This window comes from Phocoena phocoena, chromosome 2 (assembly GCF_963924675.1).
Source record: "Phocoena phocoena chromosome 2, mPhoPho1.1, whole genome shotgun sequence".
Classification (NCBI taxonomy): domain Eukaryota; kingdom Metazoa; phylum Chordata; class Mammalia; order Artiodactyla; family Phocoenidae; genus Phocoena; species Phocoena phocoena.
Window position 1 is genome coordinate 30,432,409 of NC_089220.1, and position 23,217 is coordinate 30,455,625.

The window sequence follows — 23,217 nt, forward strand, 5'->3', positions numbered from 1 at the left end:
GAGGACGGAGAGAAGGAATCATCTCTTCTGAACACAATAAGGACCCATCTCCATAAGATCATTCGAGAAGTTTAAAAGCTTAAGCAACTAAATTATCCACATGAAAAAAGAGTACCAAATTCTTATTTCCTTGAACCTCAATTTGTCTAAATCTTCCTTTGGATTCAGTACCCTGGCACTGGATTAATGGCACTATTCTACTGAAGACATGAACTCAGGAAAAGGGTGGTGATAAAAAGTGGTTACTTATACCTAGCTGACATGGGGGAAACTGGCAGAAGAAATATTCTGATGACATAATGAATCATAAATTTATTTATTTATTTATTTTTGCAGTACGCGGGCCTCTCACTGCTGTGGCCTCTTCCGTTGCAGAGCACAGGCTCCGGACGCACAGACTCAGCAGCCATGGCTCACGGGCCCAGCCGCTCCGCCACATGTGGGTTCTTCCCGGACCGGGGCACGAACCAGTGTCCCCTGCATCAGCAGGCGGACTCTCAACCACTGCACCATCAGGGAAGTCCTCAGCCCATGATTTTTAAACTCCGACACACCTAGTCAAAATGCCCTTTACAGTTATAAAATGTATAGTTAATTTTTAGTATTTAATTTGGACTTAATCCTTTCCTTCCGAGAATTTTGCCCCATTCAATGAAGCAATCTCACAGCTGAAAGGGTAAGAGCAAAGCAAGGCTCTAGAGCTAGGCCATGTGAATTCGGTCCTATGCACTTCTATCCTCTGTGCCCGTCTCCTTCCCTGTCCGTCAGGACCAACCTCACAGGGCTCTTGTGAGGATGACATGGGATAATCCACATAAGGGTGCTCAGCACGGGGTCTGGCACAGAGCTCCATAAACTCCCAAATTGTTACTAGCCTTAAATAGTAAAAACAGGACAAGCACTAAGGGAGGCAAGATCCAAGCCCTCAAGACTTGACCCTTTTGTGGAAAACAGATGCTAAAAGCATAAAAACAACTATAATAACCAATGTGATATAGCTGTAAAGGGATATCATAGAATTTTTCAACTATCTTCCATCTTCATATACTACTGTCACTTTCTATCATTTAAATGCCAAGAGTTATCCTTAATTACCTTCAACTTGGCCATTCTAATGGTCTATTCCTATAGTCCGCTGTGATCCCATTAACATGGCCTCCTGAGGTTGGTTTGAAGAGATTTATGATCACCTACAGTTGATTCCTCCCTAATTTTTTAATGAATTTCTACTGATAATTACTTAAAATAAATTAGCTAATTTCTAGACCATGTAGCTTTTCCACTAGGAATCTACTGAGCTATATTTGTTTTTCACCAGCTGTTTGGATAATTATATTTAGTCCACATTTTTTTAAAGGTGGTAGAGAATGAATATGTTAATAATTAGCCCCTCTTTTTTGGACTTCCCCTAAATCCTCTAATTCCTCTTAAAGCTTTTGCAAGAAGTTCAGAGTGAAGATGAATCAACTCACATCTCGGAGGCAGCTCAGTAGCTGAATACTGAGGGCTTAAAATCAGACAATTCTTCTTTTTTTTTTTTTTCACGGTATGCAGGCCTCTCACTGTTGTGGCCTCTCCCGTTGCGGAGCACAGGCTCCGGACGCGCAGGCCCAGCGGCCGTGGCTCATGGGCCTAGCCGCTCCGCGGCATGTGGGATCCTCCCGGGCTGGGGCACAAACCTGTGTGTCCCCTGCATGGGCAGGTGAACTCTCAACCACTGCGCCACCAGGGAAGCCCCAAATCAGACAATTCTTGATGTAATAAATATAAGAGCTACAAGGTAAACAGAACAGTGAATAACTACAGGCTTCCCAGGTGCCTTTCCGCAACAAAAATCAAATGATACTAAATGTAAATTTGCATATAGTACTGAGTCAGAATGACTGGCCAGAAACAACCCAGAAACTAACCCCATTACCATAAAACCGGAAAATGCAAGCCACATTGCAGAGCAGTCTTCCTGGGTTCCCTTACCCTGTTGCTCTCCGCCCAGGGCGCCCCTCCCCAATAAAGTCTCTTGCTTTGTCAGCACGTGTGTCTCCTCAGACAATTCATTTCAGAGTGTTAGACAAGAGCCCACTCTCGGGCCCTGGAAGGAGTCCCCCTTCCTGCAACAATGGGAAGCACACTGCTCCATTCTAAAGCCCCACCTTTGTGTCTGGAGGACTTAAAAAAAGAGAATCTCAGGGGCACAGGAAGTACCGGCGAAACTGACCCTTACTAATATAGCCAACTGATTTTTGGCCAAGATGCAAAGGTAATTCAAAGGAGAAAAGACTGTCTTTTCGACAAATGGTGTTAGAACAATTAGATATCCATATGTAAAAAAAGGAACCTTGACTGAAGCCTCAGACCTTATACAACTATTAATTCAAAATAGATCTAAATATAAAATGTGAAACCATAAAACATTTAGAACAAAGCATAAAAAACAATCTTTACGACCTGGAGCTAGGCAAAGAGTTCTTGGAAACTAAACACAAAGCACGATCCATTAAAAAAATTAAAAAGATACATTGCACTTCTTCAAAATTAAAAATTCTTGCTCTGGAAAAGACACTATTAATAAAGAATGAAGAAATAAGGTACAGACTGAGAAAAATATTTGCAAATCACATATGCAGTGAAGGATATGTGTACAGAATATGTTAAAAACCAAAAAAAAAACTCCAAAAACTAAACCAAGAAAAGAAACAACCCAATTTAAAAATGGGCAAAAGACTCGAACAGACCCTTCACCAAAAAGGATATATAAATGGCTACAAGTAAGCACATCAAAATGGCTGCAAAGAAGCTTCAAGTGAGCATGTGAAAAAATGTTCAACATTACTAGACGTTATGGAAATGCAAAGTAAAACCAGAGATACCACTACATATCTACTAGAATGGCTAAAGTAAAAAGTACTGACAATACCAAGTGCTAACAAAGACGCCAAGCACCTGAAACTCTCTCTCAGGCACTACTGGAGAGAATGCAAACTGATACAGTTAACTCTGTAAAACGGTTTGAAATTTCCTTAAAAAGTTAAACGTACACCTTCAATATTCTCCAGCCATTCTACTGCTAGGTATTTATCAAAGAGAAAGGAAAGCATACATACATGCGAAGACTGCTACACAAAAGTTCAGAGTAGCTTTATTTGTAAAACCTAAAAAAAGAGAATAACCCTGATGTTCTTCAGTGGGTTAATGGATAAATAAACTGGAATACACCCACACAGTGGGATCCCACTCAGCTATTAAAAGGAACATACTATCAATACCCCCAACAACTTGGATGAATTTCAAAGGCATTCTATTGAGTGAAAGAAGTCAGCATCAAAAGACATGCTGTATGCTTCCATTTAAATGACATCTTTGCATAGGCAAAACTACAAGGATGGAGAACACATCAATGGTTGCCAGGATTTAGGGGTGGAGAGAGAATGAGGGAATATTTTGAGGGGATGGAATGGTTGTGGGAATAGTTACACAAATCTACATATGTGTTAAAACCCACAGAACTGTACGACATAAAAAAAGGCAATTTAACTTTTATTTCATGTTGATTTTTTTAATCAACATAAAAATACCTCAAATTTACAATAACATCTTGTATAACTAAATTATGTAAATATTGTACTGCATATTGCCACAGAAATGGCTTTTATAGACAATGGGACAATGGAGCAGTGCAGTATTAAGTATTATTTAAACCAAGTTTATTTATAAAGTATTTAAAAGACACCACAAAATCATCTCTTTCCAAAGTTAACTGCTCAGCCACAAAAAGTTATGACTGCTTAATGAAAGAAAGCCAATATTCAGTAGAGCCCAACAGAGCTAGACATCTAAGCATCTGGCTTTTGAGATGCTGATGTTACAAAGCAGGTGAATCCACAGGGACACAGATGCATGAACCTGGAGACATCTGAAGTTTGTCCATTACAATCCGGTCCCATCTCTATCCCCACAGGGCTTTCCATACCTCCTCCATTTCCTCAACAGGAAGCCCTCAATGCACATACAGCTTGTTTGAAACATGAAGAGCATGTATGCAAAAGGAAATGGTCAAGGAAACCAGTTTCGTTGAGAACATCTGGACTCTGTCACCATGACCACAAGTGGTTGATGCCGCCACAATGTGCCAGCAGCTGAGCCTAATTTCTATAAGCCTAATGTTAGAACAGAGGCTCTACTCAACGGAGTGAACGGAGGGGAAGACCAGCTCTCAACTGCACTACTAAGCCGAAAGAAACTCCAAAACGCTATGATAAAACATTTTCTAACACACGTCTCTGCACTATTTCTGTCAAACTGTGTTAGTCTTCTATCTCCTCAAAGCATTTTTTTATGGAGTCATTTTTGCCTATTTCAAAGAAAAACGATAACCACCACTAAAAGGTTAATGCAGATGTCACCCCACCCCACTTGCATTGATGCTCCTCTTCAATATGCTCTATATGACTTAGCGCTGGCTGTTTGATTGCATAAAATAATTATCGATATGTTACTTTAAAAAATATTCTTAAAACAGAATTTTTTTTTTAAGGATGAAACTTTGGATAATTTTTATTTTTTTCTTTCTATTTTTCTTTACTTCATGAAGGTTCCCTATACTGAAACATGAAAACAGTTGAACTCCCTTTCTTCTGCTCCTAACATAATTTGCCATAAATGATGACTGTGACCATTATGTCTTCATTTTTAATACTCTTATGGAAATCCTACTTTTTAGTGGCTCTATCTAATATCTCACTATCACCACCAAAAGCAAGGGTGGGAGTGGTTGAGATACACTAAACTTTCAGATAACTTCGCTCTCACCAATTATTACAAAAATAATTCAGTTACAAACATAAGGAGAGTCCGGTTATTTTTAAATGAGAGAGGTTCCTCCTTGATCTGTTTCACTTGCTTGAGAACAGTGCACAGGAACAGATGAATATTTAATAAGCCTGCTTTGACTGTAATATTTCAAGCCTAAAGTATATGCTACATTTTTTTAAATAGATCTTTATCGGAGTATAATTGCTTCACAATACTGTGTTAGTTTCTGCTGCATAACAAAGCGAATCAGCCATATGTGTACACATGTCCCCACGTCCCCTCCCTCTTGAGCCTCCCTCCCACCCTCCCTATCCCACCCCTCTAGGTAGTCACAAAGCACCAAGCCGATCTCTCTGTGCTATGCTGCTGCTTCCCACTAGCCAACTATTTTACATTCAGTAGTGTATACAGCTACATTATTCTTTAAAAGTAGTACTTCTTGGGGTTCTTACAGGCAGGTGCTTAAAAATAATCACCTGACTGTACATGACTGAACCCTGACTCATGCATAGGCAGTGCTGCTCTTTGCTAGATGTCAAAAGTGAAAGGTGATGTCCCATGACGCCATCACAGTAGTGCTCTCCTTTCTGTTGCCTAGGATGCTCTGATTTCTATTTGTCTCAGTAGCCAGCAAAGATCGTCTGCATTCAAAATAAAATCAATACACAGAATTTCATCCACACTCACAATTTTTTTTTTAAAGAAAACTCATTCATTTTACATGATTTGAAGCCTAAAGTGGAAAGTTTTTTTTCAGGCTGGACTATATTAGCAATGCCTACTGGCAAAACTGCAAGTTAGAAAATCAGGCTTGAGAAGGTAATTGTAAAGAGACAAACGAAGAAAGGAAAACTTGGATGCCATACGTGAAGGCTGGTGATACCAAGTCAGGGGAGGGATTCCGATTCCTAGGTACTGACAGGGGGTGCATGGCAGAGAAGTCCTCACTTGAACAGCAAGAGGGTTGCAAGAGGTACTCCACGAATCTCTGACAACTAAAAAAATTCTCTTTCTATAATTTTAGTACAAGATTGAGATCTTTTTAGACAGTGAGCTCCTTAAAGGAATTTTCTTCATCACACTAGCACGGTGCCTGGTACCTAAGAGACACTCTATAAATAATTGCTGAATAGACTTAAAAAAGAAATTGAATTGCATGAAAATGACCATAACTCCCCGTGGACACTACCCACTGGTCCCCTGAGGTACGCAGAACACTCCTGGTGCTGGCCATGAGCACCGTCTCCTCCACTTCGGAGGGCTTGTACAACTGCTTAGTGAGTCCCCAAAAAGAGAACTGAATTTTCTTAGACAAAATTCACTTTTCAGCTAATTTCTTGGTTAATAATAGTAGCGTGTACAGAGGGAAGTCTCCGCTCTGCCAATTCTTTACAGCTCATTTGTGTCTGCATTACCAACATCACCTGCAAACCATGATTCTTAGTAGGAATCTTTGTAAGCCAAGTGTCAATTTTGTAGCTGGTGCTTTAATGAAAACTGGTTAACCGAATCTGTAAGTCTACTGAGTAAACGCAGCATGTCGCAATAGGTGAAAAACAAACAGGAGTGAGGGCCCCTCCCCACGCTCTGGGCTGTGGAAGTCCTCCCACAATTCCCAGGAGGGCTGTGTTCCAAACGGGACGCATCCTCTGACCCAGGACCCAAGCAAGGGTCCTGGTTTCAATTCCAATGTTTAATATTAGTAAATTTTAGTTTATTTCCTAATAGCTTATTAAGAGCTCTAATATTTATTTCCTGCACTCTGACATATGCACCCATTTGGGAAAACACAGTTTTAGGTTCCTTGTGATGGCATTTCTGCTTTCAAGTTCCTGTTTCAAAAACAGACCTGTACCTCACCCAGTTTATCTAACCTTCTACCCACAAGCAGGTCCTCAATTAAGGACTTTCAAGCCAGATTCCGACTACTCCTTCTTTCTAACCTAACTTGACTGAAGAAAAGACCAGAAAACAGTGTCAGGAGCAGAAAGACCAAGAGTTTCAGAGAAAATCTGGGTTCAAAATCTGCCATTACCAACCGTGTAACTTGGGGCCGGGGAAACAACCATTTCTGAGACTGTTTCATTATTTCCAAAATGAGGAAAATTCTATTTTGTTCAACTGTCTTGGTTATTATGAAGATTGATTATTATAAAAGATTAGTAGTGATTATGAAGATAAAAGCAATTTTATTTCTATATCTATACATATTAATATATTATCTTTATTATACAGATACTTTTATATATATGTGTGTGTACTTAATCTTAGAAATAAAGGTTATTTTACTTTTTTATATATTTAATTGTAGACAGTTAATGATTATTTTAAAGACTACAAGTAGTTTTCACTGTTTTCGTTCATGTTCCCTCCTTAGTAGGTCATTCTATGAAGCACCAACTCTCGAAAGCAAGAAATTCAAAAGACCTCTTTGTAGTTTCAAGTCATCCATTACTGTAATAAAGATATTATGTAATTACAAAAATAACACCTCTTTAAGTGGAAAATTACAAAATTCAAAGTAAGTATAAAATATAAACTCAAAGTCACCCACAATCCTATCACCCAGAGATAAACTGCTAATACTGTAGTCGTTTTTAAAATTGAGATCATATTATACAAAGTGCTTTCTATCCTTTGTAATTTAACATTATGCTACGCACATCTCTCCGTGTCATCTGGTGTCATCTGGATGCTTAGTCATAGTATGATAGTCTTCTACGTGTATGTGTCACAATTCAACTACTTTTGCGCTACCTGACATGTAGACTGTACCCAATTTTCATGTTACAAAAGCGATAAACATGCCTGAAATTTTTATGTATTTTTAAACTGTTTTTTCATAGAATCAAGTCCTAGAAGTGGTAAAGTAGGACATGACCAGTTTGAAGTTCTTTGGCATATACTATAAAACTCCTGCAGTAAAGTTCCTGCAGTAAAACCCCACTTTACAAGGTAACAGGATGATAACTGGCTTAGAAATTAAACAGGCTGATTTAATCAGAGGCCCATAAACACACACACACACACACGCATTAACACGATATATATTCTTTTATCAATTTTCTGATGTAGGGTCAACGTCTGTTTCATGAACAATCAGTCTACAGACTGACTGTTAGGCTACTCATTCTCACACAAACCACACCTAAGAAAGTATCACCCACAACTGCCGATTTCCCTTTTCTCTTACACTGGAACACAAACTCAAAAGGCTCTCAAGACGCAAGCTGAGAATACTTATAGAAGTTTAATTATTCCTCCAGTCCTTTATAGTTGCATGACCATACTTAGCAGCATTCTTCTTGGAGGCTTGCCTTTGGAGGCTTTCCACTGTATTTAGCATATTTCTGGAGAAAAATAACGCTCACATTTAATCGGAGTACATAAAATTTTAATTATGCAATTACAATAAAAAGTACCACAGACAAAAACAGATTCTTGTTATAAACAAAACTGACTCACGATCAACATTCAACACAACCAGCCTACCCCAAAGGACATGGGCATCTAGAGGGTGGCTGCCACTTGTAGGTGTTGGTGTTCCAGGCACCCATGAGCTTGGCCGCAGAAGGAATAGGGAAGTGGAGGTCACCAAAGAGAGCTCTCATCTCTCAGCACCTGGCAAGGGCTGAGTATTAAGTATACATGTAGGTGCAGTATAAAGTCAGACAGACACAGGCCATCCCGGAACTTAAAGGAAGGGCAGCGCACAGACACAGACTTGCTGAATGGAGGCTGAGGACAGCCAGGCAAGGTCTCTCTCCTATTCCGCTCCTCAACCCAAGTCCAAATGTTGGAGTCCAGGCTCGGTCCCCACTCCTACTCCCTTTTCTATCTAAATTCAGCCAACAATTGATCTCATCCCGTCTCAAAGCTTCAAATACTGTGTATGTAGTGAAGACCCTCAAATTTAAAACCCTAGACAACCTGTCTCCCCAGCATGTCAAACTTAGCAGAATACGGACTGCCTACCTCCCAGACCCGCTCCTTTCACCAGACTGGTAACACCACCACCATCCGCTCAGGGCAAAAGGCTCAGTTGCTCTTGACTTTTCCCATTTGTAACTCTACATGCGATGTAATAGTAGTTCCTGTCACCTCTTCACGTGTATGTGAATTTAGTCCCGGTATATGCTTCTTAAAACATAAGCATCTAGGGCTCCCCTGGTGGCGCAGTGGTTGAGAGTCCACCCGCCAATGCAGGGGATACGGGTTCGTGCCCCGGTCCGGGAGGATCCCACATGCCATGGAGCAGCTAGGCCCGTGAGCCATGGCCACTGGGCCTGGGCGTCCGGAGCCTGTGCTCCACAGCAGGAGAGGCCACAGCAGTGAGGGGCCCGCGTACCGCAAAAAAAAAAAAAAAAAAAAAAAAAAGTAAGCATCTAGAAAGGAGGGGACCTGCTTTGTTCACTGCTGTATTTCCAGCAGTCCCAAAGCAGTCCCAAGTACAAAGTAAGTCCTTACTAAACACGCGAGAAAAGAGCTCCTAAAAAATTTCAGATTCCTCTAGGAAGTGTTCCATGTATACTTAGAAGACCAGGAGAACATTTTCCAACACCTTTTAAAATATACAATACTCACAGGTGGGGAGTGATAATAGGCCACTACCCCAATGCTCTCATTTCACAGATGTGAGCCTTAAGGTCCAGAAAGTTTACATAATTTAACCAAGACCATGAGAACACAACCCCTAGGGTAAATGTGTAATTATGTACAAGCAGCCCCACCGAACAATCACCCCCAGCATCCCTTCTCCTTTTGTTTATACACAACGCATCTCTTGCAAGTGTTTGCAGAACCCGACTGAGTTAATATCAGAGATGTGCACTTTTTTCATTTGGTGTATGTAAGAAAACATTCAGCAAGAGGCTTCCTGCAATGTCCCCAATTGCACACTCTCTTGAAAAGCCCACAGCTAGTTTGGAGGCTGCTGAAGTGAAAGAACAATCCCCAGCAGACAGAAACTCAAAGTTGCCCAGATTCAAAATCCCAGTCATTCCAGGAAGCTATTGCTGCAAATGTGGCTTCCTCCTTTTACCAACGCTTCCCTATCAGAAGCTGCTGTAAATTTCCAGGACAGAGAGAGAGAGAGAGAGAGTAGCTGAGTGTCTGTAATTTGGTAACTATCACCTGGTTTCAAATTTACTGTTCAAAGGCTCATCATAAGATGCACTCATGGAAAGCCCCACCCAGAAAGCTCCCCAAGGTAAACTTCCTACATGAGTGAAGTAATGTTACCTCACCGATTTTATCATTGCCCTGCCCCAATCTGAATACCCTAGTGCTTACAAAGATCCAGGTATCACTTCATTAAGCTCCCTCGGCATGCTGTAAGGGGGCTGCCAGGCACCCCCCACTGCTGCCACCAGACCCTGCAGCAGTTAAGGTCAGCCAGGTCCCCCCTCAACCCCTGTGCCTACTCACCTAACCACATCAACTTCCTAGCCGGGGCTGGGCATCACGCATGAATGTATCCAGTGTGTGGCCCCAAGTTCTCCCTGACATTTGTTTGTATTGGACATAACAACTAGTAAATAACATGACAGGTTTTCCACAAGTATCTCTTCATCTACCCCTCATAAACACCACCCCATAAAGTATACAGCAATATCACCTTCCTCATTTTTCACATGAGAATGTGGATGATCAAAGGGGTTCACAAAGGCAACCAATGTACAGTCCACACCTGCACTGAAGTCTTTCACATCGAAGCCCTTGCTCTTTTCCCTACCCTAACCACATGGCCTCTTCAGAGAGCTGCACCCGAGTCCGTGCTACCCACCCTGACAGAGCACCCTTCAGTTCACTCACTCACTCACTCCAGCTCCCTACTGCCTTGATTGGGTTGTTGTTGTTGTTTGTTGTTTCTTTGTTTGTCTGTTTTGCAGGCTAAGATGGATTCACATAAAACTTTTTTGACTTCTATGAGATCTCAGTTAATATCAAGGGGTGTGTACAGAGGTGGGTATGACAGAATAAACACAGAACAGGTAAAAAATCATGTAAGAAAAAGATAGCAATGTTGCTTCCTCCATCTGTACTGCACTTCATAGTTTGCGAAGAGCTTCACATAGAATCAGTGCCTACCAGGATAATACATAAGCACTAAGGTTGAAGCTGGCGAAGCTGGGACTCAGTTCAGGTGGCTAGAAGAGGCATCTTGGAGTTGAGACTTTAAAGGGTGGGGTACGGCCTCAGGGAGGTTGCGGTGAGAGAGATGAGCATTCCAGAGCATTCCACAAGGGCCTGAAAATGGAAAAAGACCTGAAGAGTCAGGACTGTAGGCTGGAGTGTCTGGTTTTCACCGTGAAGGAACAAGAGCTACAGATGAAAACCAGGCAAATGTTTAAACAAAAACAGAGGGACTCGAGGGGAGACCTTCAAGATGGTGGAGGAGTAAGACATGGACATCACCTTCCTCCTCACAAATACATCAGAAATACATCTACATGTGGAACAACTCCTACAGAACACCTACTGAACGCTGGCAGAAGACCTCAGACTTCCCAAAAGCCGTGTGGCTGACAGGGTCTTGGTGCTCTAGCCGGGTGTCAGGCCTGAGCCTCTGAGGTGGGAGAGCCGAGTTCAGGACATTGGTCCACCAGAGACCTCCCAGCTCCACGTAATATCAAATGGCGAAAGCTCTCCCAGAGATCTCCATCTCAACACTAAGACGCAGCTTGACTCAACAACCAGCAAGCTACAGTGCTGGACACCCTATGCCAAAAAACTAGCAAGACAGGAACACAACCCCACCCATTAGTAGAGAAGCTGCCTAAAATCATAATGAGGTCACAGACACCCCAAAACACACAAGACACGGTCCTGCCCACCAGAAAGACAAGATCCAGCCTCATCCATCAGAACACAGACGCTAATTCCCTCCACCAGGAAGCCTACACAGCCCACTGAACCAACCTTACCCACTGGGGGCAGACACCAAAAACAACGGGAACTACGAACCTACAGCCTGCGAAAAGGAGACCCCAAACACAATAAGTTAAGCAAAATGAGAAGACAGAGAAACACACAGCAGATGAAGGAGCAAAGTACAAATGCACCAGACCTAACAAATGAAGAGGAAACAGGCAGTGTACCTGAAAAAGAATTCAGAGTAATGATACTAAAGACGATCCAAAATCTTGGAAATAGAATAGAGAAAATACAAGAAACATTTAAAAAGGACCTAGAAGAACTAAACAGCAAACAAACAATGATGAACAACACAATAAATGAAATTTAAAACCTTCTAGAAGGAATCCAAAGCAGAATAACTGAGGCAGAGGAACGGATAACTAACCTGGAAGATAAAATAGTGGAAATAACTACTGCAGAGAAGAATAAAGAAAAAAGAATGAAAAGAATTGAGGACAGTCTCACAGACCTCTGGGACAACATTAAACATATCAACATTCGAATTATACGGGTGCCAGAAGAAGAGAAAAAGAAAGGGACTGAGAAAATATTTGAAGAGATTATAGCTGAAAACTTCCCTAATATGGGAAAGGAGATAGTCAATCAAGTCCAGGAAGCACAGAGAGTCTCATACAGGATAAATCCAAGGAGAAACACACCAAACACATATTAATCAAACTATCAAAATTAAATACAAAGAAAAAATATTAAAAGCAGCGAGGGAAAAACAACAAAAACAAAAAAAGGGAATCCCCATAAGGTTACCAGCTGATCGTTCAACATAAACTCCGCAAGCCAGAAGGGAGTGGCAGGACATATTTAAAGTGATGAAAGGGAAGGACCTACAACCAAGATTACTCTACCCAGCAAGGATCTCATTCAGATTCGACGGAGATATTAAAACCTTTACAGACAAGCAAAGGCTAAGAGAATTCAGCACCACCAAACCAGCTTTACAACAAATGCTAAAGGAACTTCTCTAGGCAGGAAACACAAGAGAAGGAAAAATACTACAATAACAAACCCAAAACAATTAAGAAAATAGTAATAGGAACATACATATCAATAATTACCTTAAATGTAAATGGATTAAATGCTCCAACCAAAAGACACAGACTGGCTGAATGGATACAAAAACAACACCCGTACATATGCTGTCTACAAGAGACCCACTTCAGACCTAGGGACACATACAGACTGAAAGTAAGAGGATGGAAAAAGATACTCCATGCAAATGGAAACCAAGACAAAGCTGGCACACCCAATTCTCGTATCAGACAAAATAGACTTTAAAATAAAGACTATTACAAGACACAAAGAAGGACACTACATAATGATCAGCATATCAATCCAAGAAGATGATAAAACAGCTGTAAATATTTAGCACCCAACATAGGAGCACCTCAATACATAAGGCAAATGCAAACAGCCATAAAAGGGGAAATCGACAGTAACGCAATCATAGTAGGGGACTTTAACACTCCACTTTCACCAATGGACAGATCATCCAAAATGAAAATAAATAAGGAAACACAAGCTTCAAATGATACATTAAAGATGGACTTAATTGATATTTATAGGACATTCCATCCAAAAACAACAAAATACACTTTCTTATCAAGTGCTCATAGAACATTCTCCAGGAGAGATCATATCTTGGGTCACAATCAAGCCTTGGTAAATTTAAGAAAATCGAAATCATATCAAGTATCTTTTCTGACCACAACACTATGAAACTAGATACCAATTACAGGAAAAAATCTATAAAAAATACAAACACATGAAACTAAACAATACACTACTAAATAACCAAGAGATCACTGAAGAAATCAAAGAGGAAATCAAAAACTACCGAGAAACAAAGGACAATGAAAACACAATGACCCAAAACCTATGGGATGCAGCAAAAGCAGTCCTAAGGGGGAAGTTCACAGGAATACAATCCTACCTCAAGAAACAAGAAGCATCTCAAATAAACAATCTAACCTCAGACCTAAAGCAATCAGAGAAAGAAGAACAAAAAAACCCCAAAGTTAGCAGAAGGAAAGAAATCATAAAGATCAGATCAGAAATAAATGAAAAAGAAATGAAGGAAACAATACCAAAGATCAATAAAACTAAAAGCTGGTTCTTTGAGAAGATAAACAAAATTGATCAACCATTAGCCAGATTCATCAAGAAAAAAAGGGAGAAGACTCAAATCAATGGAATTAGAAATGAAAAAGGCGAAGTAACAACTAACACTGCAGAAATACAAAGGATCATGAAAAAATTACTACAAGCAACTCTATGCCAATAAAATGGACAACCTGGAAGAAATGGACAAATTCTTAGAGAAGCACAACCTTCCGAGACTGAACCAGGAAGAAACAGAAAATATGAACAGACCAATCACAAGGAATAAAATTGAGACTGTGATTAAAAATCTTCCAACAAACAAAAGCCCAGGACCAGATGGCTTCACAGGCGATTCTATCAAACATTTAGAAAAGAGCTAACACCTATCCTTCTCAAACTCTTCCAAAATATAGCAGAGGGAGGAACACTCACAAACTCATTCTATGAGGCCACCATCAGCCTGATACCAAAACCAGACAAAGATGTCACGAAGAAAGAAAACTACATGCCAATATCACTGATGAACACAGATGCAAAAACCCTCAACAAAATACGGTCAAACAGAATCCAACAGCACATTAAACAGATCATATATCATGATCAAATGGGGTTTATCCCAGGAATGCAAGGATTCTTCAATATATGCAAATCAATCAGTGTGATAAAGCATATAAACAAAGTGAAGGAGAAATACCATATGACCATCTCAGTAGATGCAGAGAAAGCTTTCAACAAAATTCAATATCCATTTATGATAAAAACCCTCCAGAAAAGAGACATAGAGGGAACTTACCTCAACATAATAAAGGCCATATATGACAAACCCACAGCCAACATCGTTCTCAACGGTGAAAAACTGAAAACATTTCCTCTAAGATCAGGAAAAAGACAAGGTTGTCCACTCCCACCACTATTATTCAACATAGTTTTGGAAGTTTTAGCCACAGCAATCAGAGAAGAAAAGGAAATAAAAGGAATCTAAATCAGAAAAGAAGAAGTAAAGCTGTCACTCTTTGCAGATGACATGATACTATACGTAGAGAATCCTAAAGATGCTACCAGAAAACTACTAGAGCTAATCAATGAATTTGGTAAAGTTGCAGGATACAAAATTGATGCACAGAAACCTCTTGCATTCCTATACACTAATGATGAAAAATCTGAAAGAGAAATTAAGGAAACACTCCCACTTACCATTGCAACAAAAAGAATAAAATACCTAGGAATAAACCTACCTAATGTGACAAAAGACCTATATGCAGAAAATTATAAGACAATGATGAAAGAAATTAAAGATGATACAAACAGATGGAGAGATATACCATGTTCTTGGATTGCAAGAATTAACACTGTGAAGATGACTATACTACCCAAAGCAATCTACAGATTCAATGCAATCCCTATCAAACAACCAATAGCATTTTTCAGAGAACTAGAACAAAAAATTTCACAATTTGTATGGAAACACAAAAGACCCCGAATTGCCAAAGCAATCTTGAGAACGAAAAATGGAGCTGGAGGAATCAGGCTCCCTGACTTCAGACTATACTACAAAGTGACAGTAATCAAGACAGCATGGTACTGGCACAAAAGCAGAAATATAGATCAATGGAACAGGATAGAAAGCCCAGAGATAAACCCAAGCACATATGGTCACCTTATTTTTGATAAAGGAGGCAAGAATATACAGTGGAGAAAAGGCAGCCTCTTCAATAAGTGGTGCTGGGAAAACTGGACAGCTACATATACAAGAATGAAATTAGAACACTCCCTGACACCACACACAAAAATAAACTCAAAATGGATTAAAGATTTAAATGTAAGGGTAGACACTATAAAACCCTTAGAGGAAAACACAGGCAGAACACTCTATGACATAAATCACGGCAAGATCCTTTTTGACCCACGTCCTAGAGAAATGGAAATAAATACAAAAATTAAGAAATGGGACCTAATGAAACTTAAAAGCTTTTGCACAGTAAAGGAAACCATAAACAAGACGAAAAGACAACCCTCAGAATGGGGGGAAATATTTGCAAATGAAGCAACTGACAAAGGATTAATCTCCAAAATATACAAGCAGCTCATGCAGCTCAATATCAAAGAAACAAACAACCCAATCCAAAATTGGGCAGAAGACCTAAATAAACATTTCCCCAAAGAAGATATACAGATTGCCAACAAACACATGAAAGGATGCTCAACATCACCAATCATTAGAGAAATGCAAGTCAAAACTACAATGTGGTATCACCTCACACTGGTCAGAATGGCCATCATCAAAAAATCTACAAACAATAAATGTTGGAGAGGGTGTGGAGAAAAGGGAACCCTCTTGCACTGTTGGTGGGAATGTAAATTGATACAGCCACTATGGAGAACAGTATGGAAGTTCCTGAAAAAACTAAAAATAGAACTACCATATGACCCAGCAATCCCACTACTGGGCATATACCTTGAGAAACCATAATTCAAAAAGAGTCATGTACCACAATGTTCATTGCAGCTCTATTTACAATAGCCAGGTCATGGAAGCAACCTAAGTGTCCATCGACAGAGGAATGGATAAAGAAGATGTGGAACATATATCCAATGGAATATTACTCAGCCATAAAAAGAAATGAAATTGAGTTATCTGTAGTGAGGTGGATGGACCTAGAGACTGTCATACAGATTGAAGTAAGTCATAAAGAGAAAAATAAATACCGTATGCTAACACATATATATGGCATCTTAAAAAAAAAAAAAGGTTCTGCAGAGCCTAGGGGCAGGACAGGAATAAAGATGCAGATGTAGAGAACGGACTCGAGGACACAGGGAGGGGGAAGGGTAAGCTGGGATGAAGTGAGAGAGTGGCATGGACTTAAATATACTACCAAATGTACAACAGATAGCTAGTGGGAAGCAGCCACATAGCATGTGATCAGCTCGGTGCTTTGTGACCACCTAGGGGTGGGATAGGGAGGGTAGGAGGGAGACACAAGAGGGAGGAGATATGAGGATATATGTATACATATAGCTGATTCACTCTGTTATAAAGCAGAAACTAACACACCATTGTAAAGCAATTATATTCCAATAAAGATGTTTAAAGAAAAAAAGAAATTGGGAGAATATATTAAAAATGCATGAACACAATTTACATTAGGTTGGGATACTGTATGATATTCTTGTTTTCCTCTTGAAACTTGTGTTTCTATTTCATTTTTTCACAGAAATGTTTATTTAAGTATCACAGTTTTATGTTAAATATATTTAATTGACCATTTATAGTTCTCTCCAAAATATATTAATAAACTGAAATAAGAATTTTCTGCGGCCAAAAAAAAACCCTTGTAAATGTTAATATATTCTTTCAGATTCAGTTATCACTAAAATTAGTTTTATTATATAACAGGTCAAAATAAAGTAAAAATTTCCAGAAATGAGTTATTTAATGAGTAAAATAGGGGTATTCTTTTTTGTTTTTTCCATTTAGCTCCTGTGTCCACAGATGGATACTAGTTATTGCTAGAGTAACACAGAGTTCAAAGACCAACTATTTTTACTTTTGTTTTTATAAATAAATAAGTTAAGGAGTCTTGGAAAAAGAAAAAACAGGGGGACTCAACTAAAACGAATGACTAGCTCTCCAAGAGAACAATGAACACAATGAGTTTGTTTTGTTTTTTGTTTTTTTTTCCATAAAGATGCATGGCTCTCACAGCCATAAAGCCGAGACTTTTCTGAATGGGATTTTACAGTTCCTGTCCTGCAAGACTCAAGCTCACCTTTTACACTTCTTCATTCCCTCTGTTTTCACTGGAAAAAGATTCAGACCTTTTTACTTATGCATTGCTATGTTACACTTTCATCTGTATATATCTGCATTTGGGAACCTATTTAAATATAGTACAAGCTTTCCAAGTGGGACCATGCCTTTTATTCCTTTTATATGCCCTGTAGAATCTAGAATAATACTTGTCATGAAAGTCACCCTACAAATATCACTGACTGATCAGAAAATCATCTTTTAATAATTCTATTTTAAAAGAATTAGAACTGATTATAGGAGAAGCCCCTGTAGCACACACACCTACCTGTTTCACCCTTTGTACGCCTATTCATTTTTCCTTACTATGAGTCAGGCACTGTTCTAAGCACATTAACTTACACCGTCCTCCTAACGATCCTATGAGGCACATGCTATTATCACTATTACCACCACTTTACAAAAGAGGAAACTGAAGCACAGAGAGGTTAAGTAACTTGTCCAACATCACAAAGCTGCTAAGTGGTAGAGGCAAGATCTAAATCCAGACAGTCTGGCTCTAGAATTAATGCACTGAACTTCTACATACGAAAAAACCTCTCTCAAAAGAACACATTATACTTGAAAACTTATGGGTCAAGTTTTGCTTCTTCAGTTTTTGAGCTGTGGCAGTAATCACATATATTTTTTTGAAAATTTGACACAATGCAAATTGCAATTACTTTTTTAAAATCACAAAAAATACAAAGATTTTAATATGCTTCTAAATAATACGTTTAGATTTGGGTTTTGCATGCTCTTTATTCCAGGAAGTACATCTGCTCTTGGCATCGAACACAACAAAATTAGCTATTTTATGATTACACAATAAGAATGTCAGTGCCATCATCTGATCAAACAGTGAATGATTAATGCTTCCCCTTAGATTTCTTTTTAAACCTATTAATGTATAAATAGCTAAGCAAATATTACTGGATGCAAATAACCTGCTATCTACAAAGACAAGAGCGTTCTTTACCTATAAATAACAGTCAACACTCACTTGGACAAGGCAGCATCTGATGGTGTACCTGTAAATATCTACACACAATGTTGACTCAAAGAACCCCCCACCGATAGGAGTCAATGCTGACACAAATCAGGACATTGAGATGGCAATGACGGGAATGGCTGATTTCACATGACAATTAATTGCTATTCCAAACAGAACATTTTTCTGTAGAAATGTTCTGAAATCTTGCCTATGAGTTGTTAAGACAAAGCCAGTTTGACTTATATCCCAAATCATTAACTACTACATATATTAATAACAGATTTATAGATCGAAAGCATGCATATAGCATAACTACATTGATTAAAATGGAGAGAATAAATATGAAAGAGAAAATAGTTATCAAAATATACTGAAAGAACAAACAACTAAGGCCATTAAATTGGATTCCTGTGCACAATATGAAATAGTTCATAAAAACTAACTGGTAAACACGCTTGAGACTATAAACACCCATTTTAATCAGAAATAGTAGTAAACACTAGGCAAAACAATTACTTTTTAAGAGAAAACATTTAATTTAGTTCATAATGCATACAAATCTCCACTTTAGGCACAATGTTTGGATTTTAAAATTAATATAATCTTGCTAAGAAGATACAATTAGAACACAGTGAATTTTATTACTGTGGCTTTCATCACAGTTCTATTAATGCCTGTTGTTTATCTATATAAATAAAGAGCAGCCTGGGAACTGTCCTAGTTTCTTTGAGAGTTATCAACTGAAGCTAATGTTTCCTTAGTGAGAAGGGTACTATGAACCTGGCCAGTTTCCTCTGCTATTTACATGGACACAAGCCAATGTGCAGCATGGGCAACACTAGCTTTGTGATGGAATCTTCGTATCCTCAAGTGGTGTCCCTCAATAGTCCTCACTGTGTTTATTTGTTCAGCTAAAAATGAAGGGCAGCCTTCCTCCCCTCCCCCAATAAATAGTAAGTTTAAAATGAATTTAATTGTGCAAACTGATGGATGGCAGCCCAGTAACAGAGTGGAGCTCCCTTTAGGGGCAACATTAGCTTCTTCCTGTCCTGCTCATCTTTGAACACCCCTATAGTACACTGTCTTGGACATGCATCCAATACACGAAACCACTCCTCCTCCTCCAAAGCAAAGGACTCCATACACATCTCAGGACTGACTGAATTACCAGTATATTGTCATGTTACCTACTCGGACTCAGCACACTTGTAAGGACTTATGAGAAGCCACCATTCAGAAAATTTACTAGAGCACCTCAGTATATTTCCCCACATACCACCTCCAAGTCTGTGGCTGTGAAAATCTTTCTTAACGTCCTCTTTAAAACGAGACTGTTGTGAGAAATACAATGCTTGCAGCACGGCTAGCACATAGTAAACACCCAAAATATATACCAACAAAACAACATCTATTGCTGCGAATTCCCTTTAGCCTTAGATGCTGGTACTGGTGACATTACTGCAATGTCAGGGAGAGACTTTACAGCCTAGGACTAAGGGATGACCCTGGGAGAACTGACCGCAGTTTTGAGTCCCATACCGTGTCTACTAAAAACAATGAATTAGACCAGGTTAAACAGTTAAATCAGTTTGATTCTTTCTTGTTGCAATATGATTAAGTATCTTGAATCAACAGGCAAAGCCCGCCAGGCCAGCTTCATAGAACATTTGTACATAAATACAACAGCTCTAGCTGATAAAATATATGCACACCAAGGTTTCAGTCTTAATCTGCATTTAACACCATTGGTTTCATTATGCGGATAAACCCTGGTGATGCAGTGGTTAAGAGTCCGCCTGCCAATGCAGGGGACACAGGTTCGAGCCCTGGTCTGGGAAGATCTCACATGCCATGGAGCAACTAAGTCCGTACGCCACAACTACTGAGCCTGCGCTCTAGAGCCCGCGAGCTCTAGAGTGGGCTGTTCATTTGTCAAAAACAATATTTTTGTGACAACAATGGTGGTATATCTCAAAAAAAGGTTTTGACCAAAATGCTATATATATGACCTAACCTATTTTCGCCGTGATCATACTCAAAATGCTCCAAAATCCTAACTCACATTTACTATTACATACAGCATCTGGAGTGCCAAATCCTCACAGTGCCAAAGTCCTCATTTACAAAATGGAGGCAATATCTTTTCAAGATTGAATGTCAATAATATACCATGTGGAAAAATTAATTCAAGATGGATCACAGTTTTCAGAAGAAAACACAGGACAATATTTTCAGGATTGGAGGGTAGGGAAAGGCTTTCTAAGACACTTAAGTAATAACCATAAAAGAAAAACTTGATAAAGTAGATTTAATCATAGTAAAAACCTGATTATGAGGTGACACTGTTAAAAAAACCTGGGGAGAAATCAATGTAGAATATAAATCTAAAACAAAGAGGACTGATATCTAGGCTATATAAGGAACTCCTACAAGTCAGTAATAAAATGTTCACTGCAGCTTATATACAATTGCCTGTTTTGGAGGGGACAACTCAACAGAGGAAGAGGAGATGCTGGCAATCTCTCTCCTGTGAAGAATTAAGGGGGACTTCCCTGGCGGTCCAGTGGTTAGGACTCCACACTTCCAATGCAGGGGGTGCGGGTTCGAGCCCTGGTTGGGGAACTAAGATTCCACATGCCGTGTGGTGCGGCCAAAAAATAAATTAACTAATTAAAAAATTTAAAAAAGAATTAAGGGTTGGTAGCTGGAGGAGAGTAGACTGCCTAACACACTGCTTGAGGAAGAAGAGAGAAAGCAAATTAATTAGATAGACACCGGGGCAGTTTGAGCTATTTAAAAATATACCTTTCACAGTACCAGTAAGTCTGTGTTTAAAAGAAATGTGGATTTGGGAGGAGGAATAAATTAGGAGTATAGGATTAACATATACACACTACTATATATAAAAGAGATAATCAACAAGGACCTACCGTATAGCACAGGGAACTCTACTCAATATTCTATAATAACCTATATGGGAAAATTATCTGAAAAAGAATATATATATGTGTGTATGTGTATAACCAAATCACTTTACTTTACACCTGAAACTAACACAACGTAAATCAACTATACTCCAATATAAAATTTAAAATTTTTTAAAGTAAACAAAATAAAATCCAAATATTATATTAAAAATCCAAATATTAAAAAAATTTAAATAAAAGAAATATGGATTTAAAGTGGCAGTTTTGTTGTCCTATTAAGTTGTTTTCAAAAAGCTTCTACCAAAATTTAATGCTAGAAGCGTTATTCTTATTTGAGTTTATTCAATTCTCCAGATCAAGAAAGATAAATTTGCATTGAAAATATATTTTAGTTAAAAAATTGGATTCGTATCATATCGCATTTTAGACGTTTTGTTTTGTCTAAAGATAAACTCTAATTCTTCTACAATATACTAAGAAAATAAGGATACAGAGTGATCTAAAATGGCACAGAGTTGCCAATAATTATTAAAGTTTTTCAGCCATAATTCCTGAGCTGTGATTTTATACAATTATGCATTTGGTTCCGTCTAGACATGTTATTCAGTTGGATTCATAAAGCACACCACCCAACCCCACAAGTGCTGGCAGACCAATATATAACAAAGTTATCCACTGTAGTATTACAGAACATGAAAATTGATACTTCTGTTTTTAACATGTAGATGTTAACTACTTATAACAAAAAGACTTTTTTGACATTTATTGCAAGTTTTTCAGGTGCAAGTCTAAACAGAAGATAAATGACAGATCAGTTAATGTGTACTCATACTTTCTCATTTATTTACTCTTCTCTTTGCTATTTGACCTTACGTGCAAGGAGGTTGATTTGTTGCTATCCATACGCTGCGCCCTCGCAGTTACACCACGCAACAACTTGAGATGCTCTTCTGTACAAATCAGCATGAGAGATATCTAAACGTCAGGGTTTTGTCTCAGAGGATTGTTAGAACCTGTTTAGACTGAACTGCCAATCAGAAAACAAAGTAATTGACGTTTTTCCTTTTAGCTGTTACAACAAAAAGAAAAACGATTTCTAAGTATCATTAACACAATAGTAAATGAAAGAGTTTTGATCACGATCGCTAAGATGTCAAGCCAACGAAAACTGCTTCATAAAGGACTTTGTGACAACCAAAAGTATGTTATTTTAAGCTGAAACAAGAGTGCATCCTACCACCATAATATGTGAGGGGAGAAATGTAAATAGTTAGATAAAACAGGGAAGTACAATTCAAAATAGTGGCTCAGGCACCAAAGACAGACAGATCTGGGTCCATCCCACCTCAGCCACTTACAAGTTACATGACCTACAGAAACCATTTAGTCTTGTTATAGCAACATGAGAATATCTGTCAACATCTCACAGAATGAATATGAAGATTAAAAGAAATAATGGAAGCAAAAATCTTTAGCAAAGTTCTGGGTGCAAATTAAACACTCAATAATGGTAAGTATTATTATTATAGTTAACTTAAAATTTCTTCAATAAAGATTTGGAATTACTAAAAACCATAATGTAAAACAAACAAATTTAATCACAAAAACATACCAGTTAAAGATTTCTAGTTTTGGCATTTTATCTCATGATCCCAACAACG